The 14,038-nt window shown below is 55.5% G+C and overlaps 32 non-coding genes across 32 annotated transcripts; 6 read left to right on the forward strand and 26 right to left on the reverse strand.

The window, feature by feature from the left end:
- Positions 1 to 296: 296 nt before the first annotated feature.
- On the reverse strand, positions 297 to 369 carry Trnam-cau (transfer RNA methionine (anticodon CAU)). The gene has a single exon. It is a non-coding gene; the product is annotated as a tRNA-Met (tRNA).
- Positions 370 to 751: 382 nt separating this feature from the next.
- On the reverse strand, positions 752 to 822 carry Trnag-gcc (transfer RNA glycine (anticodon GCC)). The gene has a single exon. It is a non-coding gene; the product is annotated as a tRNA-Gly (tRNA).
- A 323-nt stretch (positions 823 to 1,145) lies between these two features.
- Positions 1,146 to 1,217, forward strand: Trnag-ucc (transfer RNA glycine (anticodon UCC)). Its single transcript has one exon. It is a non-coding gene; the product is annotated as a tRNA-Gly (tRNA).
- A 612-nt stretch (positions 1,218 to 1,829) lies between these two features.
- On the reverse strand, positions 1,830 to 1,903 carry Trnai-aau (transfer RNA isoleucine (anticodon AAU)). Its single transcript has one exon. It is a non-coding gene; the product is annotated as a tRNA-Ile (tRNA).
- A 198-nt stretch (positions 1,904 to 2,101) lies between these two features.
- On the reverse strand, positions 2,102 to 2,173 carry Trnae-uuc (transfer RNA glutamic acid (anticodon UUC)). Its single transcript has one exon. It is a non-coding gene; the product is annotated as a tRNA-Glu (tRNA).
- A 303-nt stretch (positions 2,174 to 2,476) lies between these two features.
- On the reverse strand, positions 2,477 to 2,549 carry Trnam-cau (transfer RNA methionine (anticodon CAU)). The gene has a single exon. It is a non-coding gene; the product is annotated as a tRNA-Met (tRNA).
- Positions 2,550 to 2,931: 382 nt separating this feature from the next.
- Trnag-gcc (transfer RNA glycine (anticodon GCC)) lies at positions 2,932 to 3,002 on the reverse strand. Its single transcript has one exon. It is a non-coding gene; the product is annotated as a tRNA-Gly (tRNA).
- Positions 3,003 to 3,325: 323 nt separating this feature from the next.
- On the forward strand, positions 3,326 to 3,397 carry Trnag-ucc (transfer RNA glycine (anticodon UCC)). Its single transcript has one exon. It is a non-coding gene; the product is annotated as a tRNA-Gly (tRNA).
- A 612-nt stretch (positions 3,398 to 4,009) lies between these two features.
- On the reverse strand, positions 4,010 to 4,083 carry Trnai-aau (transfer RNA isoleucine (anticodon AAU)). Its single transcript has one exon. It is a non-coding gene; the product is annotated as a tRNA-Ile (tRNA).
- A 198-nt stretch (positions 4,084 to 4,281) lies between these two features.
- Trnae-uuc (transfer RNA glutamic acid (anticodon UUC)) lies at positions 4,282 to 4,353 on the reverse strand. Its single transcript has one exon. It is a non-coding gene; the product is annotated as a tRNA-Glu (tRNA).
- A 303-nt stretch (positions 4,354 to 4,656) lies between these two features.
- Trnam-cau (transfer RNA methionine (anticodon CAU)) lies at positions 4,657 to 4,729 on the reverse strand. Its single transcript has one exon. It is a non-coding gene; the product is annotated as a tRNA-Met (tRNA).
- A 382-nt stretch (positions 4,730 to 5,111) lies between these two features.
- Trnag-gcc (transfer RNA glycine (anticodon GCC)) lies at positions 5,112 to 5,182 on the reverse strand. The gene has a single exon. It is a non-coding gene; the product is annotated as a tRNA-Gly (tRNA).
- A 323-nt stretch (positions 5,183 to 5,505) lies between these two features.
- On the forward strand, positions 5,506 to 5,577 carry Trnag-ucc (transfer RNA glycine (anticodon UCC)). Its single transcript has one exon. It is a non-coding gene; the product is annotated as a tRNA-Gly (tRNA).
- Positions 5,578 to 6,189: 612 nt separating this feature from the next.
- Trnai-aau (transfer RNA isoleucine (anticodon AAU)) lies at positions 6,190 to 6,263 on the reverse strand. The gene has a single exon. It is a non-coding gene; the product is annotated as a tRNA-Ile (tRNA).
- Positions 6,264 to 6,461: 198 nt separating this feature from the next.
- Positions 6,462 to 6,533, reverse strand: Trnae-uuc (transfer RNA glutamic acid (anticodon UUC)). Its single transcript has one exon. It is a non-coding gene; the product is annotated as a tRNA-Glu (tRNA).
- A 303-nt stretch (positions 6,534 to 6,836) lies between these two features.
- Positions 6,837 to 6,909, reverse strand: Trnam-cau (transfer RNA methionine (anticodon CAU)). The gene has a single exon. It is a non-coding gene; the product is annotated as a tRNA-Met (tRNA).
- Positions 6,910 to 7,291: 382 nt separating this feature from the next.
- On the reverse strand, positions 7,292 to 7,362 carry Trnag-gcc (transfer RNA glycine (anticodon GCC)). Its single transcript has one exon. It is a non-coding gene; the product is annotated as a tRNA-Gly (tRNA).
- A 323-nt stretch (positions 7,363 to 7,685) lies between these two features.
- Positions 7,686 to 7,757, forward strand: Trnag-ucc (transfer RNA glycine (anticodon UCC)). The gene has a single exon. It is a non-coding gene; the product is annotated as a tRNA-Gly (tRNA).
- Positions 7,758 to 8,369: 612 nt separating this feature from the next.
- On the reverse strand, positions 8,370 to 8,443 carry Trnai-aau (transfer RNA isoleucine (anticodon AAU)). Its single transcript has one exon. It is a non-coding gene; the product is annotated as a tRNA-Ile (tRNA).
- A 198-nt stretch (positions 8,444 to 8,641) lies between these two features.
- On the reverse strand, positions 8,642 to 8,713 carry Trnae-uuc (transfer RNA glutamic acid (anticodon UUC)). Its single transcript has one exon. It is a non-coding gene; the product is annotated as a tRNA-Glu (tRNA).
- Positions 8,714 to 9,016: 303 nt separating this feature from the next.
- Positions 9,017 to 9,089, reverse strand: Trnam-cau (transfer RNA methionine (anticodon CAU)). Its single transcript has one exon. It is a non-coding gene; the product is annotated as a tRNA-Met (tRNA).
- Positions 9,090 to 9,471: 382 nt separating this feature from the next.
- Trnag-gcc (transfer RNA glycine (anticodon GCC)) lies at positions 9,472 to 9,542 on the reverse strand. The gene has a single exon. It is a non-coding gene; the product is annotated as a tRNA-Gly (tRNA).
- A 323-nt stretch (positions 9,543 to 9,865) lies between these two features.
- Positions 9,866 to 9,937, forward strand: Trnag-ucc (transfer RNA glycine (anticodon UCC)). Its single transcript has one exon. It is a non-coding gene; the product is annotated as a tRNA-Gly (tRNA).
- Positions 9,938 to 10,549: 612 nt separating this feature from the next.
- Trnai-aau (transfer RNA isoleucine (anticodon AAU)) lies at positions 10,550 to 10,623 on the reverse strand. Its single transcript has one exon. It is a non-coding gene; the product is annotated as a tRNA-Ile (tRNA).
- A 198-nt stretch (positions 10,624 to 10,821) lies between these two features.
- On the reverse strand, positions 10,822 to 10,893 carry Trnae-uuc (transfer RNA glutamic acid (anticodon UUC)). Its single transcript has one exon. It is a non-coding gene; the product is annotated as a tRNA-Glu (tRNA).
- A 303-nt stretch (positions 10,894 to 11,196) lies between these two features.
- Positions 11,197 to 11,269, reverse strand: Trnam-cau (transfer RNA methionine (anticodon CAU)). Its single transcript has one exon. It is a non-coding gene; the product is annotated as a tRNA-Met (tRNA).
- A 382-nt stretch (positions 11,270 to 11,651) lies between these two features.
- On the reverse strand, positions 11,652 to 11,722 carry Trnag-gcc (transfer RNA glycine (anticodon GCC)). Its single transcript has one exon. It is a non-coding gene; the product is annotated as a tRNA-Gly (tRNA).
- Positions 11,723 to 12,045: 323 nt separating this feature from the next.
- Positions 12,046 to 12,117, forward strand: Trnag-ucc (transfer RNA glycine (anticodon UCC)). Its single transcript has one exon. It is a non-coding gene; the product is annotated as a tRNA-Gly (tRNA).
- Positions 12,118 to 12,729: 612 nt separating this feature from the next.
- On the reverse strand, positions 12,730 to 12,803 carry Trnai-aau (transfer RNA isoleucine (anticodon AAU)). The gene has a single exon. It is a non-coding gene; the product is annotated as a tRNA-Ile (tRNA).
- A 198-nt stretch (positions 12,804 to 13,001) lies between these two features.
- Trnae-uuc (transfer RNA glutamic acid (anticodon UUC)) lies at positions 13,002 to 13,073 on the reverse strand. Its single transcript has one exon. It is a non-coding gene; the product is annotated as a tRNA-Glu (tRNA).
- Positions 13,074 to 13,376: 303 nt separating this feature from the next.
- Positions 13,377 to 13,449, reverse strand: Trnam-cau (transfer RNA methionine (anticodon CAU)). Its single transcript has one exon. It is a non-coding gene; the product is annotated as a tRNA-Met (tRNA).
- A 382-nt stretch (positions 13,450 to 13,831) lies between these two features.
- Trnag-gcc (transfer RNA glycine (anticodon GCC)) lies at positions 13,832 to 13,902 on the reverse strand. The gene has a single exon. It is a non-coding gene; the product is annotated as a tRNA-Gly (tRNA).
- Between the last annotated feature and the right edge of the window lie 136 nt (positions 13,903 to 14,038).

A 14,038-nucleotide genomic window follows, 5' to 3' on the forward strand; every position in this document is an offset into this window, starting at 1 on the left:
GTTCGTTGGACGGATCGGATGGTCTCTCGCACATTTCGTGCCGAGTCCCGCGTCGGCACCCTTCTCTCTTTGCGAGCGTCTTTGCGCATACTGACTGGCAAGGCGCGCACCTCAAAAGTCTCAGAGCAATGCATTTGGCTTCTTGCTCTACTGGGAGAAGAGGAAAAGGAAAGCTGTAAGTATCAATAACAGGAAGTAAACATTTTCTCGCTGAAGCGTTGAAACGTTGTGGATAACAAACAAGAAATAAGTTCGAGCACTAGCGACAGCACCACCGTGACTCACAGAAAATTAAATGCCCCGGGTGAGAATCGAACTCACGACCTTAAAATTATGAGACTTACGCGCTGCCTACTGCGCTACCGAGGCAGGGGGACGGGGGGAGACCGCTGGTCCTGGAATCTGGGTAAGCAGCGTACCCAATGTTAGACGCAGAGATACACTACTTCGTGGTTAACGCGTTCTGTTGCTACACGTGCATTGCCGGCCCAGTTGATTGCGGTGTTGCTGCAGCTTTTGCAACCATAGGCAGCACTCCCCGTCGTTCAAGTTCAATGCCTCGGAGGCACCTGGACACAGCAACTTGTGAGGCCAGGCCGACGCCAGTCCGTAGAACATGACGCGAGCGTCCGAGTGGGGAACCGCGCGTGCTGCGTTCTCGTTTCTTCTCAAGGGAATCCCGCTATACATTCTTGTGGATCGTGCATCTCAAGCGCGCAAGTCACACGGCACCGCGGGAAAAGCAAAATGATGCATCGGCCGGGAATCGAACCCGGGCCGCCCGCGTGGCAGGCGAGCATTCTACCACTGAACCACCGATGCTCAGCTAGTTCACAGCTTCCTGGTGCTTTCCGCTGCAGACGTCTGAGGGGAAAGTGGGACTGCCGTCCAGCGCCGTCGCATCCTCTCGAGAGAATGCTACAGACGCTGAATCCTGCACTGCACTGCTTAAAAATGATCGTCTAAGTACTCTTGCGGCGCACGCACGCGACGACTCTTGCCAAAGGACACGAAATGTGCGTAGAGACGCTGCCTGGATGAGCTCGCCTACCCCGTAACGCGCCTACAGCTACGACCACCTTCAGGCGCCGCTGACAGGCGGGAAGCAGACACAGCGCGGCTCGCGAGGCGCGGAAGGCAACTGTGCGGTGGTGGTGTAATGGTCAGCATAGTTGCCTTCCAAGCAGTTGATCCGGGTTCGATTCCCGGCCACCGCAGCAGGCTTTTACTTTTGCGTATAAGTACTTTTGCCACGCGTCCTTAAATTAATGTTTCTTTCCCCATCTTACTCGCTGCAGGCCACCCTATAGCGTGTGCGTCGATTCCCCTTGAGTCTCGACTTGTCTCGACTTTGCTCAGCTGACGCGAGAGCTGACGCTCTCCAGTCGGCCTATATCAACACGACAAGCACGAGAAACGACTGAGAGAGGCAAGGAGAGGCGAGGCGGTGGACACACAGCACGCCGCTTCATTACACGGTGGCGTCTCCCTGACTGAATCGGGCTGCAGCTGCGAAAAGAAAGGAGAAAGACAAATAGGAAGCAAAATTGCCAACAGTACCCTGCGTTCCCATGCGGTCACCCGCCCAAGCACTGACAGGGGCCAAAGTTGTTACACGTCGGCAATCGGACATTTTCTTTGGTTTTCTCTTTGCCGTATCAGAACCAGCGTATTCAACATATTGTGGCCATTGCCGAGCGAATGCTGTAGCGCTTGCCGACAAGTCGGGTTCGGATCCTCTGTCAACGTCCACGCAGGGCGATGATCTTTTGGCCATCACACTCGCCAGCTGAAATCGGCGCTGCCTTTTCGTAGTAGTAAAAGCGTACTGGCCCGTGGGGGGATCGAACCCACGACCTTCGCGTTATTAGCACGACGCTCTAACCAACTGAGCTAACGGGCCTCGACGCGGACGGTTGCTCAGCCCTACGCTGGAAACACGTGGCATGAAGCCACACGCCACTTCTAGGGTCACTGTGTGCCTGCTCCGCTCGTCCATGTTCTGCTGGCGGTCATGAAACAGTAGCTGAATTGCGAACAGGACGGGAAACGGCAGCACGCACAGCTGAAACTTGAGACGATTCGTGTGGAAAAAATTCCGTTCCGGTACCGGGAATCGAACCCGGGCCTCCTGGGTGAAAGCCAGGTATCCTAGCCACTAGACCACACCGGAGTTCGGCGTTCGTTGGACGGATCGGATGGTCTCTCGCACATTTCGTGCCGAGTCCCGCGTCGGCACCCTTCTCTCTTTGCGAGCGTCTTTGCGCATACTGACTGGCAAGGCGCGCACCTCAAAAGTCTCAGAGCAATGCATTTGGCCTCTTGCTCTACTGGATGAAGAGGAAAAGGAAAGCTGTAAGTATCAATAACAGGAAGTAAACATTTTCTCGCTGAAGCGTTGAAACGTTGTGGATAACAAACAAGAAATAAGTTCGAGCACTAGCGACAGCACCACCGTGACTCACAGAAAATTAAATGCCCCGGGTGAGAATCGAACTCACGACCTTAAAATTATGAGACTTACGCGCTGCCTACTGCGCTACCGAGGCAGGGGGACGGGGGGAGACCGCTGGTCCTGGAATCTGGGTAAGCAGCGTACCCAATGTTAGACGCAGAGATACACTACTTCGTGGTTAACGCGTTCTGTTGCTACACGTGCATTGCCGGCCCAGTTGATTGCGGTGTTGCTGCAGCTTTTGCAACCATAGGCAGCACTCCCCGTCGTTCAAGTTCAATGCCTCGGAGGCACCTGGACACAGCAACTTGTGAGGCCAGGCCGACGCCAGTCCGTAGAACATGACGCGAGCGTCCGAGTGGGGAACCGCGCGTGCTGCGTTCTCGTTTCTTCTCAAGGGAATCCCGCTATACATTCTTGTGGATCGTGCATCTCAAGCGCGCAAGTCACACGGCACCGCGGGAAAAGCAAAATGATGCATCGGCCGGGAATCGAACCCGGGCCGCCCGCGTGGCAGGCGAGCATTCTACCACTGAACCACCGATGCTCAGCTAGTTCACAGCTTCCTGGTGCTTTCCGCTGCAGACGTCTGAGGGGAAAGTGGGACTGCCGTCCAGCGCCGTCGCATCCTCTCGAGAGAATGCTACAGACGCTGAATCCTGCACTGCACTGCTTAAAAATGATCGTCTAAGTACTCTTGCGGCGCACGCACGCGACGACTCTTGCCAAAGGACGCGAAATGTGCGTAGAGACGCTGCCTGGATGAGCTCGCCTACCCCGTAACGCGCCTACAGCTACGACCACCTTCAGGCGCCGCTGACAGGCGGGAAGCAGACACAGCGCGGCTCGCGAGGCGCGGAAGGCAACTGTGCGGTGGTGGTGTAATGGTCAGCATAGTTGCCTTCCAAGCAGTTGATCCGGGTTCGATTCCCGGCCACCGCAGCAGGCTTTTACTTTTGCGTATAAGTACTTTTGCCACGCGTCCTTAAATTAATGTTTCTTTCCCCATCTTACTCGCTGCAGGCCACCCTATAGCGTGTGCGTCGATTCCCCTTGAGTCTCGACTTGTCTCGACTTTGCTCAGCTGACGCGAGAGCTGACGCTCTCCAGTCGGCCTATATCAACACGACAAGCACGAGAAACGACTGAGAGAGGCAAGGAGAGGCGAGGCGGTGGACACACAGCACGCCGCTTCATTACACGGTGGCGTCTCCCTGACTGAATCGGGCTGCAGCTGCGAAAAGAAAGGAGAAAGACAAATAGGAAGCAAAATTGCCAACAGTACCCTGCGTTCCCATGCGGTCACCCGCCCAAGCACTGACAGGGGCCAAAGTTGTTACACGTCGGCAATCGGACATTTTCTTTGGTTTTCTCTTTGCCGTATCAGAACCAGCGTATTCAACATATTGTGGCCATTGCCGAGCGAATGCTGTAGCGCTTGCCGACAAGTCGGGTTCGGATCCTCTGTCAACGTCCACGCAGGGCGATGATCTTTTGGCCATCACACTCGCCAGCTGAAATCGGCGCTGCCTTTTCGTAGTAGTAAAAGCGTACTGGCCCGTGGGGGGATCGAACCCACGACCTTCGCGTTATTAGCACGACGCTCTAACCAACTGAGCTAACGGGCCTCGACGCGGACGGTTGCTCAGCCCTACGCTGGAAACACGTGGCATGAAGCCACACGCCACTTCTAGGGTCACTGTGTGCCTGCTCCGCTCGTCCATGTTCTGCTGGCGGTCATGAAACAGTAGCTGAATTGCGAACAGGACGGGAAACGGCAGCACGCACAGCTGAAACTTGAGACGATTCGTGTGGAAAAAATTCCGTTCCGGTACCGGGAATCGAACCCGGGCCTCCTGGGTGAAAGCCAGGTATCCTAGCCACTAGACCACACCGGAGTTCGGCGTTCGTTGGACGGATCGGATGGTCTCTCGCACATTTCGTGCCGAGTCCCGCGTCGGCACCCTTCTCTCTTTGCGAGCGTCTTTGCGCATACTGACTGGCAAGGCGCGCACCTCAAAAGTCTCAGAGCAATGCATTTGGCTTCTTGCTCTACTGGGAGAAGAGGAAAAGGAAAGCTGTAAGTATCAATAACAGGAAGTAAACATTTTCTCGCTGAAGCGTTGAAACGTTGTGGATAACAAACAAGAAATAAGTTCGAGCACTAGCGACAGCACCACCGTGACTCACAGAAAATTAAATGCCCCGGGTGAGAATCGAACTCACGACCTTAAAATTATGAGACTTACGCGCTGCCTACTGCGCTACCGAGGCAGGGGGACGGGGGGAGACCGCTGGTCCTGGAATCTGGGTAAGCAGCGTACCCAATGTTAGACGCAGAGATACACTACTTCGTGGTTAACGCGTTCTGTTGCTACACGTGCATTGCCGGCCCAGTTGATTGCGGTGTTGCTGCAGCTTTTGCAACCATAGGCAGCACTCCCCGTCGTTCAAGTTCAATGCCTCGGAGGCACCTGGACACAGCAACTTGTGAGGCCAGGCCGACGCCAGTCCGTAGAACATGACGCGAGCGTCCGAGTGGGGAACCGCGCGTGCTGCGTTCTCGTTTCTTCTCAAGGGAATCCCGCTATACATTCTTGTGGATCGTGCATCTCAAGCGCGCAAGTCACACGGCACCGCGGGAAAAGCAAAATGATGCATCGGCCGGGAATCGAACCCGGGCCGCCCGCGTGGCAGGCGAGCATTCTACCACTGAACCACCGATGCTCAGCTAGTTCACAGCTTCCTGGTGCTTTCCGCTGCAGACGTCTGAGGGGAAAGTGGGACTGCCGTCCAGCGCCGTCGCATCCTCTCGAGAGAATGCTACAGACGCTGAATCCTGCACTGCACTGCTTAAAAATGATCGTCTAAGTACTCTTGCGGCGCACGCACGCGACGACTCTTGCCAAAGGACGCGAAATGTGCGTAGAGACGCTGCCTGGATGAGCTCGCCTACCCCGTAACGCGCCTACAGCTACGACCACCTTCAGGCGCCGCTGACAGGCGGGAAGCAGACACAGCGCGGCTCGCGAGGCGCGGAAGGCAACTGTGCGGTGGTGGTGTAATGGTCAGCATAGTTGCCTTCCAAGCAGTTGATCCGGGTTCGATTCCCGGCCACCGCAGCAGGCTTTTACTTTTGCGTATAAGTACTTTTGCCACGCGTCCTTAAATTAATGTTTCTTTCCCCATCTTACTCGCTGCAGGCCACCCTATAGCGTGTGCGTCGATTCCCCTTGAGTCTCGACTTGTCTCGACTTTGCTCAGCTGACGCGAGAGCTGACGCTCTCCAGTCGGCCTATATCAACACGACAAGCACGAGAAACGACTGAGAGAGGCAAGGAGAGGCGAGGCGGTGGACACACAGCACGCCGCTTCATTACACGGTGGCGTCTCCCTGACTGAATCGGGCTGCAGCTGCGAAAAGAAAGGAGAAAGACAAATAGGAAGCAAAATTGCCAACAGTACCCTGCGTTCCCATGCGGTCACCCGCCCAAGCACTGACAGGGGCCAAAGTTGTTACACGTCGGCAATCGGACATTTTCTTTGGTTTTCTCTTTGCCGTATCAGAACCAGCGTATTCAACATATTGTGGCCATTGCCGAGCGAATGCTGTAGCGCTTGCCGACAAGTCGGGTTCGGATCCTCTGTCAACGTCCACGCAGGGCGATGATCTTTTGGCCATCACACTCGCCAGCTGAAATCGGCGCTGCCTTTTCGTAGTAGTAAAAGCGTACTGGCCCGTGGGGGGATCGAACCCACGACCTTCGCGTTATTAGCACGACGCTCTAACCAACTGAGCTAACGGGCCTCGACGCGGACGGTTGCTCAGCCCTACGCTGGAAACACGTGGCATGAAGCCACACGCCACTTCTAGGGTCACTGTGTGCCTGCTCCGCTCGTCCATGTTCTGCTGGCGGTCATGAAACAGTAGCTGAATTGCGAACAGGACGGGAAACGGCAGCACGCACAGCTGAAACTTGAGACGATTCGTGTGGAAAAAATTCCGTTCCGGTACCGGGAATCGAACCCGGGCCTCCTGGGTGAAAGCCAGGTATCCTAGCCACTAGACCACACCGGAGTTCGGCGTTCGTTGGACGGATCGGATGGTCTCTCGCACATTTCGTGCCGAGTCCCGCGTCGGCACCCTTCTCTCTTTGCGAGCGTCTTTGCGCATACTGACTGGCAAGGCGCGCACCTCAAAAGTCTCAGAGCAATGCATTTGGCTTCTTGCTCTACTGGGAGAAGAGGAAAAGGAAAGCTGTAAGTATCAATAACAGGAAGTAAACATTTTCTCGCTGAAGCGTTGAAACGTTGTGGATAACAAACAAGAAATAAGTTCGAGCACTAGCGACAGCACCACCGTGACTCACAGAAAATTAAATGCCCCGGGTGAGAATCGAACTCACGACCTTAAAATTATGAGACTTACGCGCTGCCTACTGCGCTACCGAGGCAGGGGGACGGGGGGAGACCGCTGGTCCTGGAATCTGGGTAAGCAGCGTACCCAATGTTAGACGCAGAGATACACTACTTCGTGGTTAACGCGTTCTGTTGCTACACGTGCATTGCCGGCCCAGTTGATTGCGGTGTTGCTGCAGCTTTTGCAACCATAGGCAGCACTCCCCGTCGTTCAAGTTCAATGCCTCGGAGGCACCTGGACACAGCAACTTGTGAGGCCAGGCCGACGCCAGTCCGTAGAACATGACGCGAGCGTCCGAGTGGGGAACCGCGCGTGCTGCGTTCTCGTTTCTTCTCAAGGGAATCCCGCTATACATTCTTGTGGATCGTGCATCTCAAGCGCGCAAGTCACACGGCACCGCGGGAAAAGCAAAATGATGCATCGGCCGGGAATCGAACCCGGGCCGCCCGCGTGGCAGGCGAGCATTCTACCACTGAACCACCGATGCTCAGCTAGTTCACAGCTTCCTGGTGCTTTCCGCTGCAGACGTCTGAGGGGAAAGTGGGACTGCCGTCCAGCGCCGTCGCATCCTCTCGAGAGAATGCTACAGACGCTGAATCCTGCACTGCACTGCTTAAAAATGATCGTCTAAGTACTCTTGCGGCGCACGCACGCGACGACTCTTGCCAAAGGACGCGAAATGTGCGTAGAGACGCTGCCTGGATGAGCTCGCCTACCCCGTAACGCGCCTACAGCTACGACCACCTTCAGGCGCCGCTGACAGGCGGGAAGCAGACACAGCGCGGCTCGCGAGGCGCGGAAGGCAACTGTGCGGTGGTGGTGTAATGGTCAGCATAGTTGCCTTCCAAGCAGTTGATCCGGGTTCGATTCCCGGCCACCGCAGCAGGCTTTTACTTTTGCGTATAAGTACTTTTGCCACGCGTCCTTAAATTAATGTTTCTTTCCCCATCTTACTCGCTGCAGGCCACCCTATAGCGTGTGCGTCGATTCCCCTTGAGTCTCGACTTGTCTCGACTTTGCTCAGCTGACGCGAGAGCTGACGCTCTCCAGTCGGCCTATATCAACACGACAAGCACGAGAAACGACTGAGAGAGGCAAGGAGAGGCGAGGCGGTGGACACACAGCACGCCGCTTCATTACACGGTGGCGTCTCCCTGACTGAATCGGGCTGCAGCTGCGAAAAGAAAGGAGAAAGACAAATAGGAAGCAAAATTGCCAACAGTACCCTGCGTTCCCATGCGGTCACCCGCCCAAGCACTGACAGGGGCCAAAGTTGTTACACGTCGGCAATCGGACATTTTCTTTCGTTTTCTCTTTGCCGTATCAGAACCAGCGTATTCAACATATTGTGGCCATTGCCGAGCGAATGCTGTAGCGCTTGCCGACAAGTCGGGTTCGGATCCTCTGTCAACGTCCACGCAGGGCGATGATCTTTTGGCCATCACACTCGCCAGCTGAAATCGGCACTGCCTTTTCGTAGTAGTAAAAGCGTACTGGCCCGTGGGGGGATCGAACCCACGACCTTCGCGTTATTAGCACGACGCTCTAACCAACTGAGCTAACGGGCCTCGACGCGGACGGTTGCTCAGCCCTATGCTGGAAACACGTGGCATGAAGCCACACGCCACTTCTAGGGTCACTGTGTGCCTGCTCCGCTCGTCCATGTTCTGCTGGCGGTCATGAAACAGTAGCTGAATTGCGAACAGGACGGGAAACGGCAGCACGCACAGCTGAAACTTGAGACGATTCGTGTGGAAAAAATTCCGTTCCGGTACCGGGAATCGAACCCGGGCCTCCTGGGTGAAAGCCAGGTATCCTAGCCACTAGACCACACCGGAGTTCGGCGTTCGTTGGACGGATCGGATGGTCTCTCGCACATTTCGTGCCGAGTCCCGCGTCGGCACCCTTCTCTCTTTGCGAGCGTCTTTGCGCATACTGACTGGCAAGGCGCGCACCTCAAAAGTCTCAGAGCAATGCATTTGGCTTCTTGCTCTACTGGGAGAAGAGGAAAAGGAAAGCTGTAAGTATCAATAACAGGAAGTAAACATTTTCTCGCTGAAGCGTTGAAACGTTGTGGATAACAAACAAGAAATAAGTTCGAGCACTAGCGACAGCACCACCGTGACTCACAGAAAATTAAATGCCCCGGGTGAGAATCGAACTCACGACCTTAAAATTATGAGACTTACGCGCTGCCTACTGCGCTACCGAGGCAGGGGGACGGGGGGAGACCGCTGGTCCTGGAATCTGGGTAAGCAGCGTACCCAATGTTAGACGCAGAGATACACTACTTCGTGGTTAACGCGTTCTGTTGCTACACGTGCATTGCCGGCCCAGTTGATTGCGGTGTTGCTGCAGCTTTTGCAACCATAGGCAGCACTCCCCGTCGTTCAAGTTCAATGCCTCGGAGGCACCTGGACACAGCAACTTGTGAGGCCAGGCCGACGCCAGTCCGTAGAACATGACGCGAGCGTCCGAGTGGGGAACCGCGCGTGCTGCGTTCTCGTTTCTTCTCAAGGGAATCCCGCTATACATTCTTGTGGATCGTGCATCTCAAGCGCGCAAGTCACACGGCACCGCGGGAAAAGCAAAATGATGCATCGGCCGGGAATCGAACCCGGGCCGCCCGCGTGGCAGGCGAGCATTCTACCACTGAACCACCGATGCTCAGCTAGTTCACAGCTTCCTGGTGCTTTCCGCTGCAGACGTCTGAGGGGAAAGTGGGACTGCCGTCCAGCGCCGTCGCATCCTCTCGAGAGAATGCTACAGACGCTGAATCCTGCACTGCACTGCTTAAAAATGATCGTCTAAGTACTCTTGCGGCGCACGCACGCGACGACTCTTGCCAAAGGACGCGAAATGTGCGTAGAGACGCTGCCTGGATGAGCTCGCCTACCCCGTAACGCGCCTACAGCTACGACCACCTTCAGGCGCCGCTGACAGGCGGGAAGCAGACACAGCGCGGCTCGCGAGGCGCGGAAGGCAACTGTGCGGTGGTGGTGTAATGGTCAGCATAGTTGCCTTCCAAGCAGTTGATCCGGGGTCGATTCCCGGCCACCGCAGCAGGCTTTTACTTTTGCGTATAAGTACTTTTGCCACGCGTCCTTAAATTAATGTTTCTTTCCCCATCTTACTCGCTGCAGGCCACCCTATAGCGTGTGCGTCGATTCCCCTTGAGTCTCGACTTGTCTCGACTTTGCTCAGCTGACGCGAGAGCTGACGCTCTCCAGTCGGCCTATATCAACACGACAAGCACGAGAAACGACTGAGAGAGGCAAGGAGAGGCGAGGCGGTGGACACACAGCACGCCGCTTCATTACACGGTGGCGTCTCCCTGACTGAATCGGGCTGCAGCTGCGAAAAGAAAGGAGAAAGACAAATAGGAAGCAAAATTGCCAACAGTACCCTGCGTTCCCATGCGGTCACCCGCCCAAGCACTGACAGGGGCCAAAGTTGTTACACGTCGGCAATCGGACATTTTCTTTGGTTTTCTCTTTGCCGTATCAGAACCAGCGTATTCAACATATTGTGGCCATTGCCGAGCGAATGCTGTAGCGCTTGCCGACAAGTCGGGTTCGGATCCTCTGTCAACGTCCACGCAGGGCGATGATCTTTTGGCCATCACACTCGCCAGCTGAAATCGGCGCTGCCTTTTCGTAGTAGTAAAAGCGTACTGGCCCGTGGGGGGATCGAACCCACGACCTTCGCGTTATTAGCACGACGCTCTAACCAACTGAGCTAACGGGCCTCGACGCGGACGGTTGCTCAGCCCTACGCTGGAAACACGTGGCATGAAGCCACACGCCACTTCTAGGGTCACTGTGTGCCTGCTCCGCTCGTCCATGTTCTGCTGGCGGTCATGAAACAGTAGCTGAATTGCGAACAGGACGGGAAACGGCAGCACGCACAGCTGAAACTTGAGACGATTCGTGTGGAAAAAATTCCGTTCCGGTACCGGGAATCGAACCCGGGCCTCCTGGGTGAAAGCCAGGTATCCTAGCCACTAGACCACACCGGAGTTCGGCGTTCGTTGGACGGATCGGATGGTCTCTCGCACATTTCGTGCCGAGTCCCGCGTCGGCACCCTTCTCTCTTTGCGAGCGTCTTTGCGCATACTGACTGGCAAGGCGCGCACCTCAAAAGTCTCAGAGCAATGCATTTGGCTTCTTGCTCTACTGGGAGAAGAGGAAAAGGAAAGCTGTAAGTATCAATAACAGGAAGTAAACATTTTCTCGCTGAAGCGTTGAAACGTTGTGGATAACAAACAAGAAATAAGTTCGAGCACTAGCGACAGCACCACCGTGACTCACAGAAAATTAAATGCCCCGGGTGAGAATCGAACTCACGACCTTAAAATTATGAGACTTACGCGCTGCCTACTGCGCTACCGAGGCAGGGGGACGGGGGGAGACCGCTGGTCCTGGAATCTGGGTAAGCAGCGTACCCAATGTTAGACGCAGAGATACACTACTTCGTGGTTAACGCGTTCTGTTGCTACACGTGCATTGCCGGCCCAGTTGATTGCGGTGTTGCTGCAGCTTTTGCAACCATAGGCAGCACTCCCCGTCGTTCAAGTTCAATGCCTCGGAGGCACCTGGACACAGCAACTTGTGAGGCCAGGCCGACGCCAGTCCGTAGAACATGACGCGAGCGTCCGAGTGGGGAACCGCGCGTGCTGCGTTCTCGTTTCTTCTCAAGGGAATCCCGCTATACATTCTTGTGGATCGTGCATCTCAAGCGCGCAAGTCACACGGCACCGCGGGAAAAGCAAAATGATGCATCGGCCGGGAATCGAACCCGGGCCGCCCGCGTGGCAGGCGAGCATTCTACCACTGAACCACCGATGCTCAGCTAGTTCACAGCTTCCTGGTGCTTTCCGCTGCAGACGTCTGAGGGGAAAGTGGGACTGCCGTCCAGCGCCGTCGCATCCTCTCGAGAGAATGCTACAGACGCTGAATCCTGCACTGCACTGCTTAAAAATGATCGTCTAAGTACTCTTGCGGCGCACGCACGCGACGACTCTTGCCAAAGGACGCGAAATGTGCGTAGAGACGCTGCCTGGATGAGCTCGCCTACCCCGTAACGCGCCTACAGCTACGACCACCTTCAGGCGCCGCTGACAGGCGGGAAGCAGACACAGCGCGGCTCGCGAGGCGCGGAAGGCAACTGTGCGGTGGTGGTGTAATGGTCAGCATAGTTGCCTTCCAAGCAGTTGATCCGGGTTCGATTCCCGGCCACCGCAGCAGGCTTTTACTTTTGCGTATAAGTACTTTTGCCACGCGTCCTTAAATTAATGTTTCTTTCCCCATCTTACTCGCTGCAGGCCACCCTATAGCGTGTGCGTCGATTCCCCTTGAGTCTCGACTTGTCTCGACTTTGCTCAGCTGACGCGAGAGCTGACGCTCTCCAGTCGGCCTATATCAACACGACAAGCACGAGAAACGACTGAGAGAGGCAAGGAGAGGCGAGGCGGTGGACACACAGCACGCCGCTTCATTACACGGTGGCGTCTCCCTGACTGAATCGGGCTGCAGCTGCGAAAAGAAAGGAGAAAGACAAATAGGAAGCAAAATTGCCAACAGTACCCTGCGTTCCCATGCGGTCACCCGCCCAAGCACTGACAGGGGCCAAAGTTGTTACACGTCGGCAATCGGACATTTTCTTTCGTTTTCTCTTTGCCGTATCAGAACCAGCGTATTCAACATATTGTGGCCATTGCCGAGCGAATGCTGTAGCGCTTGCCGACAAGTCGGGTTCGGATCCTCTGTCAACGTCCACGCAGGGCGATGATCTTTTGGCCATCACACTCGCCAGCTGAAATCGGCACTGCCTTTTCGTAGTAGTAAAAGCGTACTGGCCCGTGGGGGGATCGAACCCACGACCTTCGCGTTATTAGCACGACGCTCTAACCAACTGAGCTAACGGGCCTCGACGCGGACAGTTGCTCAGCCCTATGCTGGAAACACATGGCATGAAGCCACACGCCACTTCTAGGGTCACTGTGTGCCTGCTCCGCTCGTCCATGTTCTGCTGGCGGTCATGAAACAGTAGCTGAATTGCGAACAGGACGGGAAACGGCAGCACGCACAGCTGAAACTTGAGACGATTCGTGTGGAAAAAATTCCGTTCCGGTACCGGGAATCGAACCCGGGCCTCCTGGGTGAAAGCCAGGTATCCTAGCCACTAGACCACACCGGAGTTCGGCGTTCGTTGGACGGATCGGATGGTCTCTCGCACATTTCGTGCCGAGTCCCGCGTCGGCACCCTTCTCTCTTTGCGAGCGTCTTTGCGCATACTGACTGGCAAGGCGCGCACCTCAAAAGTCTCAGAGCAATGCATTTGGCTTCTTGCTCTACTGGGAGAAGAGGAAAAGGAAAGCTGTAAGTATCAATAACAGGAAGTAAACATTTTCTCGCTGAAGCGTTGAAACGTTGTGGATAACAAACAAGAAATAAGTTCGAGCACTAGCGACAGCACCACCGTGACTCACAGAAAATTAAATGCCCCGGGTGAGAATCGAACTCACGACCTTAAAATTATGAGACTTACGCGCTGCCTACTGCGCTACCGAGGCAGGGGGACGGGGGTAGTCCGCTGGTCCTGGAATCTGGGTAAGCAGCGTACCCAATGTTAGACGCAGAGATACACTACTTCGTGGTTAACGCGTTCTGTTGCTACACGTGCATTGCCGGCCCAGTTGATTGCGGTGTTGCTGCAGCTTTTGCAACCATAGGCAGCACTCCCCGTCGTTCAAGTTCAATGCCTCGGAGGCACCTGGACACAGCAACTTGTGAGGCCAGGCCGACGCCAGTCCGTAGAACATGACGCGAGCGTCCGAGTGGGGAACCGCGCGTGCTGCGTTCTCGTTTCTTCTCAAGGGAATCCCGCTATACATTCTTGTGGATCGTGCATCTCAAGCGCGCAAGTCACACGGCACCGCGGGAAAAGCAAAATGATGCATCGGCCGGGAATCGAACCCGGGCCGCCCGCGTGGCAGGCGAGCATTCTACCACTGAACCACCGATGCTCAGCTAGTTCACAGCTTCCTGGTGCTTTCCGCTGCAGACGTCTGAGGGGAAAGTGGGACTGCCGTCCAGCGCCGTCGCATCCTCTCGAGAGAATGCTACAGACGCTGAATCCTGCACTGCACTGCTTAAAAATGA

This window comes from Schistocerca cancellata, unplaced genomic scaffold (genome assembly GCF_023864275.1).
Source record: "Schistocerca cancellata isolate TAMUIC-IGC-003103 unplaced genomic scaffold, iqSchCanc2.1 HiC_scaffold_322, whole genome shotgun sequence".
Taxonomy (NCBI): Eukaryota; Metazoa; Arthropoda; class Insecta; order Orthoptera; family Acrididae; genus Schistocerca; species Schistocerca cancellata.